This window comes from Penaeus monodon, chromosome 26 (genome assembly GCF_015228065.2).
Source record: "Penaeus monodon isolate SGIC_2016 chromosome 26, NSTDA_Pmon_1, whole genome shotgun sequence".
NCBI lineage: Eukaryota > Metazoa > Arthropoda > Malacostraca > Decapoda > Penaeidae > Penaeus > Penaeus monodon.
Window position 1 is genome coordinate 20927091 of NC_051411.1, and position 7500 is coordinate 20934590.

The 7500-nt window shown below is 38.5% G+C and overlaps 1 protein-coding gene across 1 annotated transcript in view; it reads right to left on the reverse strand.

The window, feature by feature from the left end:
- LOC119589990 (histone-lysine N-methyltransferase SMYD3-like) overlaps nt 1-7500 on the reverse strand; it is a gene marked incomplete at its 5' end in the record, with an annotated part of 29588 nt that overhangs the window by 3084 nt on the left and 19004 nt on the right.

A 7500-nucleotide genomic window follows, 5' to 3' on the forward strand; every position in this document is an offset into this window, starting at 1 on the left:
GCGAAAACTATCTTTCAAATATGGTCAATAAGTTTTACTTAAAAACCCAAATAGTTGAATCTACATACAGTACTTCTAAATTCTTAATCATATAATGTCGACATCGATATGATTCGACATTCTACACATTGGATCCAGTTACTTACAATACGGGCCTTAGTCTTTTGTGAGCGGCTACTCTGGGGTGCACAGCTTGTGCAATACTATTGTCTTTTCATATGCACAAGCGCTTTTCGCCTTTTTGCCATTTTCTAATGTCCATATTTGTCATTTGATTTCCTGTATCAAGATGGTAACAGACTATATTCCTTGTACAGAGTCCATATCATCTGTCGAAGTAGTCCACAACACAGGGCAAAAATAATAACAAAAAGAAACGTTTTATTAATTTTGTAACTTTTATACTTTTTGTAATACTAAATTTTCTGAAATACAGCATGCGCCGTCGGTCACGGCGACCAGGAATAGGATGTTGAGCATGGAAATGGCGGTCTACCTGGAGCCAACGCTCTTCCAGTCATTGCACACGGACATTCCAAACTCGTCCTTCGATGGAAACAGGGCAAACGCCCCTTTCTAACCACCAAATGAGTCTAATCACCTCCAGCAGATTTGTGCACTCATGACGAGTTTTCCCAGCACCCCAACCTTCAGTCGAAATGCTCACAGTAAGAGTGCGTCACCCGCTCCTCAATTCAAATATTTTCATGACATGATGGTCATGTCATCCCTATTGTAGAGGTTAAATGGTACATTGGTTAATAATTGTAAAAAATGTCTGGGCTACACCAAAATGTTTATATATATATATTTTTTCCGTTCTGATGAATCCCATCTCACTGAAGGACCCCCCAATCCTTTGCTCGTTGTCATGGGAGAGGTGGCTGAGCTTCAAGGTAGTGGATCACCCCTAACTTGGTCCCTTGGTACCTCAACTAATTTTGCATGGTCTTTTCTCCTTTCCCCTTCCTTTTCTCCATCCCCTTGTTCTGTCCACTGACCATAATTGTTAACTCATGTTATCCATTTTCGCCATATATAATCCTAATGGTATTTGACCTTTGATGTCTGGCACAGTTACTTATTTCGACCATTAACCATTTTAGAAATCCACAAACATTACCTTATAGAATAAAAAAAATAAAACTTTTCCTTAGTTTTGCGCCTAAGTCACACCCTATCACTCTATTTTAAATAGATGGCAGAAATTTATCAGTAAATAATCCTACACATTACTTTGTTCTATAGTTCCATAAGTAATTCATTCCTTGGCGCAATCGGAACCGTCTTGTTTGACTTATAAACTTAGTCTAACCATCCCTCAAAAAAAAAGAAAAAAAAAGAAAAGAAAAACAAATCTGGCAGAATCAGAAACCTTTCTTTGTGAGAGAGCAAGGCAATTAACACGTCCTAATCATTAACTCGTTTCTACCCTTTTTGCCACAATACTTTACCATAGTGCTATATGACCTTTGATGTTTAGCACATTTATTTTTTCTGACCATTACCCATTAATGAGAGCAAGGACCCTTCTCAGTTATCACCCCCAATCCCATGCGCCATTGTTGTTGGGATGGCTTAGGAGATGGGCATTGGTGCCCAATGTAGGGATCACCCCTACCTTAGTCGTCAGCCTGTGCCTCAACCAAATTTTTATGGTCTTTTTTTCTCCTTTCCTTTTCCTTCTCCTTCATTTCGTTCTTTCTTGAACTTATCCTAATCGTTAATTCATTTTTACCCGTGATGTCTGGCACATATATTTGTTTTAACCATTAATCATTCTGGAAATCCACAAACATCGCCTTATTGAACCATAAAACTTCCTTACCTGAGGACCTCACCCCCAAGCCTCACCCTATAACTATATTTTGAATACGCCGTTAATGACACTGGATGTTAACATGGCAGTAAATATCCAATGAATGAATAAAATTCTCAGTTGTCACATTTCAATTCACCCGGATTCAAAATTTATATGAATCCAATGTCATTTCAATTTCCCGTTAAAACAAGATTTGTAATACCTGGCACTAACAAACCTGCATGTGGGATAAGAGCAAGGAGTCGTCTGAAGAACGGTGATATATCTGCTTACTCCCTTACCCCTAACTGAATTGTGAATATTTAAACAAACTAACCATTTATAGATAACTATCATAACTTAGTCTATTAGTTTTAACACTAAATTTTTATATACTGATATGCCATCCAAATTAAAAAGTATATAGCAAACTAAGCAAACAGTAATTTTAGATGCTGGCTCATTCCGGCGATTTGCACATAGGACTGTTTATATTTCCGCATGCTGAAGCTTTGCTATGGTATAATAAAGAAGTAAAATGAACAAAGAAGACATGGGATATGAATTATATTGTTTTATTCTATCAAGGCACGTGTAAAATCGAAACGCTTTCGACGAGAGAGAGAGAGAGAGACTGAGAGAGAGAGAGAGAGACTGAGAGAGAGAGAGAGAGAGAGAGAGAGAGAGAGAGAGAGAGAGAGAAATATATGTGTATGTGTTTGTGCATATACATATAAATGCATACACATATATAAGCTAAATGACAATAAATACACAGTCTCTGGTGCACAAATATTGCATACAACCACTTAACATATATGAGATATTGTGGCTTTTGCGCGCCAGTCAGTCAAGCAAGCAGAAATGGGAGGGAAAGGGAGATCTTTGTGGGTCTACATTCCATCCACAACTGACCTCATGAATAATAAAACACTCTTCCGTGTAATTCTATGGTAGAAAAATCCAGTGCAAAAAGCTAGATTATAAAAAATGAGACTACAGTTTCGAAATCCACCTGGATTACATCTTCAGGTCTGAAGAGGAAAAGGAGGCAATGCGGTAATACGGGGCAGGTGATGGACAGACGTGAAGGAAGGTCCGATCAGGTCGGAGGATCGGGCGGACTATGTGCAGGGTGGGCGGCATAAGGGAGAAAGACAGAGGATATGAGAAGCGAGACTATCAGCAGGAGAAAAAACAGTCTTCAAGGTGAAATTAGGCAGCAGCTTTATTAAGGACGATTCCACCAGTCTGCGGGCATGGACATCTGGGAAGGAAAGACAATTCACGCTGCTGACCAGTCCATCTGATGGCCTGTGTCACACTGATGGCAAAAGAGGGCATTGTTGTTGTGTCCCCTGGATACTGGGTACTTATGTTGAGACAGACACTTAGTGAGACTGGCACCCGTGTCACCAAAGTACTGCTTATCACACGAGGTACAAGGAACAGCATAGGTGCCCACCTACGAGGACCAGTGTGGACCAGGTTGCAACAGAGAGTGTTCACCTAGCGAAAGATCAGCCTACAATTGAGAGGGTGAAGAGGGCGACAGAGAGAGTAGATCTCCTCAGTGTAGGGAAGGCAGAGGATGGGCATTTGAGGAGTCTCTTTAAGAGAGTCGTGGTAGAAGGTATGCTGTGCCCTGGATAATGCAACGTCAAGAACATGACGAGGCTAGCCCAGTTTCAAGAACAAATGATGCAGGAAGTCGATCTCTCCACCAAGGTACTGGGTCACAGATGTGGAGGCACGGAGGTACAGCGAAGTGGCAACACCTCTCTTTACATAGAGACAGTGTTATGTGAAGAAGTGCATGTACATACCATTATGCATAGGCTTCCTGTATATGGAGAAGTGGTCAGCAGGGCAATGACCTAGGGTGTCCGAGAAGGGGAGCTTGTTGTCAACCTCCTATTCCACCTTGAAACAGATGGAGAGAGAGAGAGAGAGAGTTCAGCTGCATTAGGAAATACAAGAACAGAGCAGGGGCATGAGGCCAGAGAGCAAAGACATCGTCGACATACCTCAGCAAAACCAACGGAAGAAGCGAGTGGAAGAATTCCATGAACAGGTTTACTAAGACCGGAGAGAGGGAGAGCCCATGCAACATCGAATATCTGAGAGTAGAAGCGACTTTCAAAGGAAAAGGAATTAGACTCCACACGGATGCATCAGCTGGAGGAAGACATCAGTGGGCAACAGGAGACGAGGATCCTCTGCAGGGAGAAGAAAAGCAAGGACGTCATCAAGTGGGACCTTGGTGAACAAGGAGTCGACATCCAAAATCATCATGGTTGCCGGCAAGACACCATGGACACAGGAGATAAAGGTCCTGAGAGTGGCGGAGGCGAGCCGGAGAGAAAGGTTGCAACTGACATCAGAGAGCGTTCAAACCCCCAGGCTTTACTCCAAGTGACGTCATGCGCGAGACGGACGAATTTGAGTAGCTGTGACGAGACCTTATATAGACCTTGTTCGAAGCCAAGGTCCATATATCGTCACTACTGAGCAAAAACTAAATAATATTAGATGCGGTCTCATTCCGGCATTAACAGTGATAATTTGTAGGTATATATTGTATATTTTACTTGGTTTCAGTTTTACATTTCCTTATGCTGCAGCTTTATGTTATAATAAAAAAGTAGAATGAACAAAGAAGACATGAGATATGAATGATGTTATTGTTTTATTCTATCAAGGCATGTGTGAAGTCGAAACGTTTTCAACAAATTTATTAAAAAAAAATAATAATAAATAAAAAAAATAAATAAAAAAATAAAGTATCGCAACACATCTCGTATATATTTATAAAAAGCAGAGCTAATATATATATATATATATATATATAATATAATATTATATATATACATATATATATATACATATATATTACATAATATATATATATTATATACTATATATAACACAGATACACATACACATACACCACACATATATATTATATATATATATATATATATATATATATATATATATATATATATATATATATATATACAAATGACAATAAAATACATAGTCTCGAGTGTACAAATATTGTATCCAACCACTGAACACGTATGGGCCATTCTGGCTTTTGCGCACGCCCGTTTGCGAGCGAAAAACGGGAGGGAGGGAGATCTTTGCGGTCTACATTCCATCCACAACTGACTTATGATGGGCGTCGAACCCCTGAGGCTTTACTCCAGAAACAGACGAATTTGAGTAGCTCAGTGACGAGACCTTACTTATATTGAGCTTGTTTGAAGCTACGTTGTTTAAAGTATAAAACTAGGCGAATGGCAGTGCAGGGTTGGTAGTAGAGATTTAAAATATGGCCCTTGAGTGTCAAATACTGTGTTCGTTAATGTATTATTGCACACAGGCCGTCCTCTGTACAGATCTCAAATGCGCATGCGCAATGGCAGCATCCAGGATTAAATTTAATTCACCTCCAGACCGATCTTTACTTTTTAGCAAAAAAATTAATACTGCACATGCGCACAACGAGCTAGTTAATCCCACCAATCATGTATTGATACGTCATGACAATGTTATCAACTCCATAAAAAAATGGAGTTGAGTTGCCATTAATATTTATAAGCAATAACGAAAAATATTCTGACATTTTCATGTCAAAGATGTAAGTGAAAATTCATCAGCTTTTTCATAAGTTGTGGGATATTTAAACTGCAAGAATAAATCTCAACATTGAAAAAAGAGAGAGAAAAAACGAAAAGAAAAGAAAAGAAAGAAGAAGAAAAAAAAAACGAAAAGAAAATCCCACAGAGAAAGGCAATATTTCCAGGTTGGAAAAACATTATCAACTTATACAATATATTAATCGAATAAAAAAGGAAGCTTTTAATAACATCACGAGGTTTCAAGTCAAAGTAAAAAAACTTGTTGATTCTTAAAACTAAAGTGACTTCAAAACTGCGTGGACATTTGTTATTATGATCCTCGGTAAGCAACAGCCCTCAAAAAAGAAAAGCTGCCCCGCCCGTTCCTCGCGATCACACATGAGAAAGAGCTCCGGTAGAAAACTCCTACGAACACAAATTGACATTTCACTACCTCACTTTCACTTCGGTGGTCTATAATATGTATAGGCTATTTGAAGCAATTCATTTAATTTTATTTGTACTGGCACAGATATATATCAACATGATATAGTATTAGCGTATATGTGTATTTATATTTTTCTTCTCTGTAACAAACGTTTCCTTATCGACATTAGCGTATAAAATGAAACTTGTAGGGGGTGAATGTTAATTGCCTTACACAGATACCTGCTTTTTCATGTAAAACAGCAGATTTACTGATAATTGCATCGACTCGTGTGCTTGACAGTGTGTCTTGCATCTTCTGTGCAAATACTGTGGATTTGGATTAATTTTAATCCGTAATTAACTTTTATGACGCGTGCAAAAGACGGCTATATGTACATCCAACTTTATTCCTGTAGTACTTTGTTTTCTCTCTTTCTTTAACTATATTGCTTCCTTTTCATTTTTCTTTTGTAAAAAAAATATCTATCTATCTATCTATCTATATATATAATTGCACTCTTCTGACTGTAGATCTATTATCTCTATTTTACGTGTCTCAGATAATATATATATATATATGTGTGTGTGTGTGTGTGTGTGTGTGTGTGTGTGTGTGTGTGTGTGTGTGTGTGTGTGTGTGTGTTGTGAGCGACAGCAAGCGTGAATGAGAATGAAAGTGAGAGTAAACTCACACAGAAAATTAATCACTAAAACAAAGATTAATGTTCAATATAACAAAATATTAGCAATGCTATTAATGCAAAATTATTTCAACTACCACTTTGAATTCAACACTTTGTGATATGCGACAGAATGTATGCACTAATGAACGGTGAAGTGAAAAAAAAATATATATATTTGCAAGCTTTCTAGCAAGCAGATCTTCTCAGGGTCAGAAATTCTGAACTACCTTGCATGTCTAGCTATGCATGTCAGACTTCATCAACGGGGGGATCCTATACGCAATATGCCATACAATTAAGAGCACCTGAGCTGGAAAATCTAATATAACCTGCTACTCTTCTGTGTATCGTGATGTCACTAGTGACATTCCCTATGGGTATCTATCACAAATCACATGATCACTTGGGATACCCAAAACATGCAAGCGACTTGTAGAGGGTGAGAAGGGCGTGATTAATAAGCGCATAATGATTCTAACTTAAACCCTAGTCCTACATTAATGAACGGACGTAACTGCGGGCCGATCGAACTTTGGTTTTACCTGTACCTACTATCGTAACGTCGGAGCGTAGATCTATTAGGCGATTTACGAAACCCTGGATTATATTAAGCATCCCTGTGCACCGTGATATGGGGAAGATTCTAACACTATACACAAAATAATAAATTTATATAAAATCGCGTTATAAGCTCCGTTCTAGCGCCGACAAAACGTGTCACCAATGAGCACTGTAACGATGCTATGGTTATCCCTATGGTGTTAACAACAACCAAATTACGGGAAAACTCATCAATCATCCCCTGGCCTTCCCACGTCCTGACCGATTGGAAGGGAAAGAGAAAGTGCAGTTAGGTCAAGATGGGAAAACGCGTTACAAGAGAAATAAATGATACGATATTCGTGATAAAGAAAAAAATCAGAATTGAAACAACGTAAAGCTCTAATAACAAGAGAAACTA